The sequence below is a fragment of the Nicotiana sylvestris genome, chromosome 8 (genome assembly GCF_000393655.2).
Source record: "Nicotiana sylvestris chromosome 8, ASM39365v2, whole genome shotgun sequence".
NCBI lineage: Eukaryota > Viridiplantae > Streptophyta > Magnoliopsida > Solanales > Solanaceae > Nicotiana > Nicotiana sylvestris.
In genome coordinates this window covers 98,076,189-98,087,151 of record NC_091064.1, presented here as the reverse complement: position 1 = coordinate 98,087,151, position 10,963 = coordinate 98,076,189, and positions in this window count along the sequence as shown.

Genomic DNA, 10,963 nt, shown 5'->3' with positions numbered 1-10,963 from the left:
TATATTGAATACTCTGGTTTTCTGTTGGTTCATCATTCTGTTTCTGGGACTGCTTGTTTGTTGCTCGACCACTTGTGAGCTTCATCATTGTGGCTGGTTGTTGTTGCTGTGTTGTTGATGTTTATCTGCTGTTGCTGTATTTGCTGCATACTACTCAGCTGACCATTCTCCTTCTTCTTTTGCTTTGCTATACCAGGTACACGATTAATAGTATCAATGTAACTTGAAAGTTGAGCATGAATATAAAAGAGAAGAGCTGAAGGTGTTTATTTCATACATAGACTGTTATATTGAACATCATGTAATGTATAATAAGTTTACATTCTTGTTTGGATACTGAAGGTAGCCTGCACGCCTAGTAGATATCAATGTATGGTGATTGAATGTTAGTTTGTATATGTAGGCTGATAGATAAAAGTATTCCCAATGCAATGGGTTGTATCTTAGACTTTATCTAATTATGTTTAGCATGTCCTTAAACGCATAAAACTATCCATGTTAGTTAATTTCATTTCCTTTGGATAAATTGCCTCCTTATAATTGGCAAACCATTGCTTTAAAACAAACAGCGCAAGTCTGCACTTCTCAACCTCGCGAAGGTAGAGTCCGAATCGAACGGACCCAGCAGGCTTTCGTCAGAAAGGCAGTGGCCCAGGCCCAGCCGATACTGTGTGGGCTGGGTTTGGGCCCATAATGTTCGATTAGCTTCCCACGTGCGTGGCCTTGTTTTTGATTTTTGTAAAAGCATTCTGAATCCTGCTATAAATGACCTGCAAGCATATAATTAACTAGGACTATCTCTGCTTTCAATTAGTAGAGACAAACGTGACAAGAAACGTAGTTGCTATAGGATATCCTTTTAAAATGAAGACGAGATGAGCCTCGACAAAATAAAAACGCACAAACTGCGGGGCCCTCGTTAAATGTATATATCGAAGCATTTAGTTTCCAGGACGGGTCGTTTAATGAACCTTCACGGCATCTTCCTAAAATAACAATATGTTAGACTCTTTAGGACGCGCCTTAATAAATCTTACCTTCTTAAACTCGAGTGCGCATTTATGTTACTCAAATTCAAATCTCAACGGAGTCGAAATGTGTTTCTAATCACGGGTACATTGATTGTGACGTGGTTCGAGATGCGTGTCCATGACGTTGCAAATTCCTTTTAAAAAATAAGAATGAGATGAGCCTCGCCAAATAAAAATACAAAATTGCGGGGCCCTCAATAAATATTTGTTTTCAAATTGCTTAGATTTCGGGATGGACCGTTTAGCAAAATTCCACGGTCCTACCCAAAATAAATACGCTAGTCGCTTTAGGAGTGCCTTTAATAATTTAATTTCCTTAAACTCGGGTGCACATTGATGTGACCCAAATCCAAATCTCAACAGAGTCAAAGTGTGTCGACGACCATGGGTACATTGATTGTAATGTGGTTCGAGATACATTTTCGCAACGTTGCAATTCTTGACAAAATAACAGTAAATGATAAAAGCGGTTAAAAGTTAAAATTTGCACATAAGTTCATATTCGTATAAAATCAGATAATCAAGCCAAATATAACAGTTGAGCGACCGTGCTAGAACCACGGAACTCGGGAATGCCCTAACACCTTCTCCCGGGTTAACAGAATTCCTTATCCGGATTTCTGGTACGCAGACTGTAATATGGAGTCATTCTTTTCCTCAATTCGGGATTAAAATTGGTGACTTGGGACACCCTAAATCTCCCAAGTGGCGACTCTGAAATAAATAAACAAATCCCGTTTCGATTGTCCTTTAATTGGAAAAAACTCCTTTGTACCCTCTCGGGTATGTAAAAAGGAGGTGTGACAGCTCTGGCGACTCTGCTGGGGACCAACAACCCAGAATCTCTGGTTCAGGGTAAGAAATTCGAGCTTAGATGAATTGTTATATTTGGTTTTTATCTGATTTCGTTACATGATACATGCCTAATGTGCTAAATGATGTTTTTACCGCTTCGATATTATTTGAACTGTATATAAACTGTGCCGAAACCTCTCTCTTCTTTTCTCCGGGGAGAAGCTCGCTGGTCGAGGCTCCCTATTCTGTTAGTGTCAATACCCAAAATAAGAAAGAGGACGGATAAGTTACGAAGCCGGACGGCCTTTTGGTTCCCGGTAAGTTACCCCCTCCTCGACTCGAGTTGTCCGCTCGGGTACACAGTCTAGAACATATACCCAGGTTATAAACCTAGTATAACGAAACCTCATGCCGAATCTCTAGTAGGAACGCTTATCTGCATCATGTTGCATTCGACATAGGGGACTCAACATAGGGGTTGGGTCCGTTTAGGACAGGCGACCTGAAATGAAAAGACCATCCTGCTGCATCCCATTTGTTTTGCGCATCTGTTTGCTTCGGATCTGCATGCTGACCGGTTTCCGAAAAATTTTCAAAAAAAAAAAAAAAAAGAGAATAGTAGGGTAGGGAGATAATTACTTATTTTTGGAGAAATAAAACCAATGTCCAAGTAATGTCAAAACCTCGTCGGAATTGTTCTTAAAAGAAAAATATATATTCTTTTTATTATTATTTGTTGCCCCCTACTTTTGATCTGCCCGAACTACGCCGGTTTGATTCTCACATGGTGTGAGATACGTAGGCAACTCTCATCGGGTCCAACCTTCCATTTTGCAAAAAAGAGGAGTCTTGAAAAAAGAGATCTAGATAATTTTATTTTTTGAGTCTTCATTTGGCATAATCACCCTAATAAATGTGCAGGATGAGCACGATACAAAACGAACCTTTTTCAATAATGACCACAATCCCTTTTGAGTTGCGATTATGGTGGAACGACTTAGGCAAAGAGGGGCAAGACGAAGTAAGGAAATATCTGAAAGATCTCCCGGATTTACTAAACGTTCAGCCGCGGGGTGATATTATCAGATCATTGGTCACTTGTTGGGATTCAGCACACAACGTGTTCCATTTTTCGGACTTTGAGCTCACCCCGACATTGGAAGAAATAGCGGGATACATCGGAAGTGATGAAGCTCCTTTAAGGTTCAAATACCTGATTGCACCTAGGGCTGTCACGGTACAACGGTTTCTGGATTTCTTAAAAATACCTCGAACGTTCCACCATCCAGATCTTGCCAAAGGATTCTGCAGTCTCCACCTCATATATGCTGGATACGGCCACGTGGGCGGATTCAATAAGCCGGATTTCAAACTATGCAGTAGAGGCAACCGACAAAAGTGGGACGAACACAGGCTAGTAGCTTTTATGACAGCCTTTCTGGGTCTTATAGTGTTCCCAAGGAAAGATGGAAACATTGATCTAAAAGTAACCGGGGTCGTCAATACTTTACTTACCCAAGATAAAAGTACTCTGGCGCCTATGATTATGGCCGACATTTTCCAGTCTCTCACTGCTTGTCGAGCCAGGGACGACTTTTTCGAAGGATGTAACCTATTGTTGCAAATGTGGATGACCGGTCATTTATGCCATCGCTCCTCGCTCTTGGGTTATGGTTCGCCCGAGAAAACTTGTATTGGAGAATTCTACACGAGAATCAAAGGGTTCAATTTACCTGAGGGAGTCACATCATGGACCTCATTTCTCCGAACTCTCACTGCCAGCCAAATCCAGTGGACGCTCGGATGGTCACCTATTGAGGAAATCATATACATGCCAGCGACTAGGCCCCACTTTCTGTTGATGGGACTTAAAAGCATCCAACCCTATGCACCATATCGGGTTTTGAGGCAACTTGGGAGGTATCAAGTGGTGCCGAAATATGAAGATTTGAGTACCCAAGTGATTGAAATCAGTCCGAACGGTCATTTCCCTGAAGAAGAAGTTCGCCAAATATGGAGTGAGTGCCAACATCTGACAGCAAATACTTGTGTGATTGATACAGCAAAAGGAGAAGTCGCCCCGGGGTATCACGCTTGGTTTAGAGGTAGCCTGTCCTACGAAAGACCGGCTAAGAGACCGCATCTCAAAGATTTCGTAGAATCGTCCCAAGGGCAATGGAACTGGTTAGCAAAAGAGAAGGGTTATCGGGCAGAGATCGGTGATTTGGAGCTACAAATTGACAGTCTAAAATTCAATAACAGCGTACAAATCGCTGCGGATCAAAGCGAAAAGAATAGATTGATCTAAGAGAATGAAGAACTTAAGGCCCAAATCCAAAAATTGAGATTGTCTCTTGATGAACAGCCCAGAAGCCGATCAGGCCAGCAGTTGATAAAGGGTTTGAAAATGGAAATCACGGAATGGCGAGATGGTTTAGAAGAATCCGAAAAGGTCATGGTAGAGCTCAAGGCACAGTGGGGAACAAGAGTAGATAAGCATCGCCGATACTTGGACCAATTGAAACGTGACCACAAGAAAACTGTTGCCAAAATAAAGAGAGAGATGGCTACACTTGAGTTTAAAGCAGTTAAGCAGGCCGAGGATTTCCAATTGGAGAGTAGATATTGTTACGACTTGTTGGCCCAAATGAAGACAGAAGTGCGGCAGCTGAAGAATCAGCATATACAGGATTCTCAGGTATTCAAGACGTGCAGTGATCAGATAAGACGCCTACTCATAGAGAAGAAACAAACCAGAGATAAGATCAGGGCCATTGCCCACGCCATCATCAGACGGTGTCTACGGTGTGAAAACATGACCAGCGTTACCGTTATCTCAGCAGTGATGGGTTATGTCAAGCAGACCATGCACGAGTTGGAGCAACTCGAAAGGGATCTCGCACCTAGAACCGCGAAAAGGCCGAGTGATGCCTCGTGGGCCCCTAAGTTGGGAAATTAATCTTCGGACGAGTCCTGTTCATTTGGATTTGTGCTTTCCCATATGTTGTTTTCTATTCTTTTAGCCAAGTCAAGTAAAACTGTGGAGTCTGTACTGTTGCTATTCTTGGTTTGAAGTAATTTGTAATATCAAGTTTTGATGATGAATTCAAGGATCCCAAAAAAGAATTTTGTGTGTATTTACCTTATGGCAGAACTACACCTGGTCTGATTCGCGCGGGGGCGTGATACGTAGGCAATCCCCATAAGATTCGACCGCCTTTAATAAAGAAAGAAAAAGAAAAAATAACAAATACAAGAATAAAATAAAATACAGGGTTTCCCAAAGTGTTTTAAAAGGACAAATGAGCAAGCCGGGATGACGCATGTTGTTTGAAGCAAAGCATGTTAGAAACGGTTAACTGCCTAGGAGCATTGCATCCTCGATGTGTTGTTATCAAATTTGTTAAGCTCTAACGCTAACAAAGTTTGTTGTTGTTTGCATCCAGACAGTTAGTTGTTAAAGAATTCCGGCAACACACTCTTACCAAACCAGATCCAAAGGACCAGTAGCAACAAGCATGACTACTTCAGAGAATAGTAACGAGGAAGAAATGCCGATGAGCCAGTTGTTAAAAGAAGCGATGGAAAAGATTGAAAGGATGGGACTAGAGATGAATGCAATGCAGCTGGCTCTAGCCAAAGCACAAAAGAGCCCTGAGCCACTGGGGCACATGCCGGAATACCCTCATTCCGTCCCTTCAACAAGCCTCCCGAATCCCAGTAATCATCAGGAAAGAAGCCCCCACGATTCCCACGCTCCACCACCCCATCAACCTCTCCCAACACCAAATATTCCCACTTTTGTGGGACCCACATCAGCCACCCTGCAAAGAGCGACCAGCGAGCCATTGTTTCAGGCTCACGATACACAATACTATCCCCCTGAGCCCACATTCCATGCCCCCGAACCGCAGGCCTACAATCCGCACTTGGAAGTACCGGCAGAAATTGAAAAGCCGGTTAAAGCCCCAGAACAAGACGAGGTATTGAGGAAGTTCAAAAGCTTGGAGCAGTCCTTCAGGAACCTGCACGGATTGGGCAACCAGGTCAGCGTGTCCTACAAAGATCTATGCCCTTTCCCGGACGTCCAACTCCCGGATGGGTTCAAGATGCCTAAGTTTGATTTATATGAAGGGCACGGTGATCCCATGGCGCATTTGCGAGGATTCTGTAGCAAAATGAGAGGGGCAGGCGGTAAAGATGACCTGCTGATAGTTTATTTGCCAAAGTCTGAGCGGATCGGCACTAGAATGGTATACCAGGCAAGATTCCAGTAGATGGTACACCTGGGATGATCTGGCGCAAGCTTTCGCAGGTCATTTTCAATACAATCTCGAGATAGTCCCTGACCGTCTCACGTTATTGAGGACCGGGAAGAAGCCCGGGGAAAGTTTTCGTGAGTACGGATTCCGCTGGAGAGAGCAAGCGGCCAGAGTCGATCCTCCCATGAGAGAGGGAGAGATGGTAGATTACTTCTTGCAAACATTGGATCCAACCTACTTTGGTCACTTGGTGACGACGGTTGGAAAATCCTTCAACGAGGTAGTGAAGATAGGGGTCATGATAGAAGAAGGTCTGAGGTCTGACAAAATCCTGAATTACTCGGCACTCAAGGCCACGACCCAGGCTATTCAGAGCGGCGCGGGAGGTGTGCTGGGAAGAAGGAAGAAAGAAGAAATTGCCACGATTGAGGCAAGCAGCTGGTCCAGGTCTGGCAAACCCCACTACAACCAACCTAGACCTCACAGGCCAAACTATCCATACAACCCGCCACAGCACTGCTATCCGCCTCGAGAGCCACATTGCTCCGTACACCAGGCCCAGACATACACTTAGCCTCCGGTTCGCCCGCAATGGCATGCGCCGGCTCCCCAGAACACATATGCACCACCACAAAACACCTATCCTCCACCAGGGGCATATAGAAACCCTCCAGGGGCAGGCTTTCGGGGAAATCCAGCTGCTAGGAATGACAGGCTGCAGAAACAGAGAACGTTCACTGAGTTGGGAGAAACTTACACCGCTTTGTTCCACAAATTGAGGCAACTGGGTTTGGTTAGTCCGGTCGAGACTCGAGGACCAAATCCCCCGCCACAAAACTTAGACCAATCAATAAGCTGTGAGTACTGCTCAGGGATGCTGGGGCACGATACCGAGAAGTGTTGGAAGTTAAGGCATGCAATACAAGACCTTATTGATGCCAATAAGATCGAGGTCCAGACACCGGAGGCTCCTAACATCAACCAGAACCCACTGCCAGCGCACCATGAGGCTCACATGATCGAGTTGGTGTATGAGGGAGGAGAGTTGAGAAAACCCTCACAAACAGTGATGATGATCCAGGCCGCCCCGAAAGAAGGATCAACCAGTGGGGGAACGAGGGTACAGTCGCAGGGAGAAGGCGTCAAGCCAGTAGTGATATTGGGAAGGAGACCGTCCGCCATAACAAGCAAACCCGAGCCAAACAAGTTGGTAATATCAGGGACTCCGCCCACACCTGCAGTTGTGTTGAAGGGGGTATACAGAGAACTAGTCACCATAAAGCCTGTAGTCCAGCTGCCGATGATTGATAGCAAGGCTGTGCCTTGGAAATATGAAAAGGCGGTGGTGATGTACAAAGGAAAACAAGTGGAAGAGGTTAGTTGTGAAGCGCAAGGGCTGACTCGATCAGGACGGTGTTTTGCTCCGGTAGAGCTGAGAAGAACCAACCCAGTTGTAACCAAGAAACATGTATCCGAAGAAGAGGCTGAGGAGTTCCTGAGAAAGATGAAAGTGTATGACTACTCTGTGGTCGAACAGCTGAGGAAAACACCGGCCCAGATATCGCTGCTGTCATTACTAATCCATTCTGAGGAGCATCGTTGGGCCTTGATGAAGATATTGAATGAGGCTCATGTGCCCAACGAGATTTCTGTATAACCACCTGGAAACCATTGCCAACAAGATTTTCGAGGTGAACAGGGTAACATTCTCAGATGATGACCTGCCGATGGAAGGTACAGAGCATAATAAAGCTCTCTACTTAACTGTCAAATGTGAAAACTCGGTAGTTACTCGGGTATTGGTGGATAACGGGTCAAGTGCCAATATTTGTCCATTATCCACCCTGTACCAGTTAAAGATCGACCACGGAAGAATCCACAAGAATAGCATCTGCGTCCGAGGGTTTGACGGAAATGGAACAGCCACTGTGGGGGATATTGTACTTGAATTGACCATCGGTCCAGTCCTGTTTACCATGGAGTTCCAGGTGTTAGATGCCACAGTATCTTATAACCTTCTGTTGGGACGACCGTGGATTCATGCAGCCAAAGCAGTGCCTTCCACCCTACATCAGATGGTTAAGTTAGAGTGGGATAGACAAGAGGTCGTACTGCACGGCGAAGACACAGCGTGCACCATGGGTGGCGCCATTGTGCCATTCATAGAGACCGATGATGACAAAGGTCCTTGGGTCTACCAGATTTTCGATACAATGTCGGCAAACAAGATTTCTGAGGGTGAGATCCTTCAGTACCCTAGGGTAGCTTCCGCAACAATCATGATGGTCTCGGAAATGCTGGGCAATGGGTTTGTGCCGGGAAAAGGCCTGGGAATTGAGCTTCAGGGGATTGTCCAACCTGTCTCCCTGCCCAGGAACTTGGAAAACTTCGGTTTGGGGTTCAAACCAACCGCAGCAGATAGGAAGCAAGTGCGAAAAATGAAGAAGAGGGTTTGGTTTCTGCCCAAACCCATGCCACGTCTTTCAAGATCTTTTGTCAAAGCAAGCGCCAAAGGGCCACCAGTCCCAAAGATTCTGGGACCACTGATTGGTATGGATGGGGACCTGAATCAGAGTTTCGAGAGGCTATTCACTGATGTCAGTATGGTAGAAGCTAGAGAAGGTTCCAGCAGAGCAGGGATACAGTTTGTAGGAACTGAGGCCAAAACCAACAATTGGACAGTTACTCCTCTTCCTGTCCGAGGGGAGTCTTGGTAGTAGACTTTGATTTATGTTTTTGTTTGTTTTGTTTTGTTCGGATTATTCCAGGGTGTAATCCAAATTCTACTTTTGTTTTGTAAAAGTGTGAACCCTTTTATCCCGCAAGTTTAATAAAGTTCTCTTCTTTTGGTCTCATTTTAATTTTGTTTTGTTCTTTTTCTTTCTGAACAGTTCTCTTTTTACTGGTTCTAATGACATGTCATGCACAGCGGATCTTCGACCTAGTCTAATAAATCAATCTGAATCCGACTTAATGATGCAAGAGGTCGTTTGTGACGATGAATCTGAATATGATGAAGATAAAGCCTTCGAAGAGATAAACCGAGAACTATGCCAATTTGAAGAAAAACCCAAACCTAACCTAAATGACACTGAGGCTGTGAATCTAGGGGACGCCAATAATATCCGAAAAACCAAAATCAGCATCCATATTGAGCCAAATGTCAGGGAAGAATTGATCAAAACTCTCATGGAATTCAAAGATGTTTTTGCGTGGTCATATGACGATATGCCGGGATTAAGCACCAATTTAGTGGTTCACAAATTGCCCACTGACCCGGCATACCCTCCGGTCAAGCAAAAGCTAAGGAAATTTAAATCAGAAATGAGTGTAAAGATCAAAGAAGAGGCGATTAAGCAGTTGCAGGCGAAGGTCATTCGGGTCACTCAATATCCCGAGTGGTTGGCCAATGTGGTACCAGTTCCAAAGAAGGATGGAAAAATCAGGGTGTGCGTCGACTACCGCAACCTCAACAAAGCAAGTCCCAAGGACAATTTTCCATTGCCCAACATCCATATCTTGATCGATAATTACGCTGGGCGCGAGATCGGATCCTTTGTGGATTGCTATGCGGGTTATCATCAGATCCTAATGGACGAGGAAGATGCGGAAAAGACAGCTTTTATTACGCCATGGGGAACTTACTGCTATCGGGTAATGCCGTTCGGATTGAAGAACGCCGGGGCAACGTACATGCGAGCAATGACTGCTGTGTTTCACGACATGATACACAAAGAAATTGAGGTGTACGTAGATGATGTGATCATAAAGTCTTGGCGTCAGGAAGACCATGTAGCAGACCTAAGGAGATTCTTCCAAAGACTCCGAAGGTATGATATCAAGCTTAACCCGGCCAAATGCGCATTCGGGGTTCCATCAGGAAAGTTGTTAGGATTCATCGTCAGTCGACGGGGGATTGAGTTAGACCCATCTAAGATCGAATCCATCCGAGATTTGCCACCGCCAAAGAACAAAACAAAGGTAATGAGTCTGTTGGGTAGACTCAATTACATCAGCAGGTTCATCGCTCAACTCACAGCAACTTGTGAGCCCATATTTCGGCTGCTGAAAAAGGATGCTGCGGTAAGTTGGACGGCAGAGTGTCAAGAGGCTTTCGACCAAATCAAAGGGTATCTTGTCTAATCCACCCGTGTTGGTCCCGCCTAAGCCAGGGAAGCCCTTAATTCTTTATCTGACGGTCCTGGAAAATTCATTTGGTTGTGTACTGGGGCAACACGATGACACAGGAAGGAAGGAGCAGGCCATTTACTATCTTAGCAAGAAATTCACAGTATATGAGGTCAAGTACACTCAACTCGAGAAAACATGTTGCGCCCTAACTTGGGTAGCTCAGAAGTTGAAACACTACCTGTCCTCGTATACTACTTATCTCATATCCCGTTTGGACCCATTGAAGTATATCTTTCAGAAACCTATGCCCACAGGGAGGTTGGCAAAATGGCAAATTCTGCTCACAGAGTTCGATATCGTCTATGTGACGAGGACAGCCATGAAAGCCCAAGCGCTGGCCGACCATTTGGCAGAGAATCCCGTTGATGAAAAATACGAGCCTTTAAGAACGTATTTTCCCGACGAAGAAGTGATGCATACAAGTGAGTTGACGTTACCCGAGGAACCGGGTTGGAAGCTTTTCTTCGATGGAGCTGCAAACGCGAAAGGGGTTGGAATAGGAGCAGTACTCATTTCTGAAATAGGACGCCATTATCCTGTTACGGCTCAACTACGCTTCTATTGCACCAATAATTTGGCCGAGTATGAAGCTTGCATTTTGGGTCTGCGATTGGCTGCGGACATGGATGTCCAAGACGTTTTGGTCTTGGGAGACTCGGACCTCTTGGTACATCAGATTCAGGA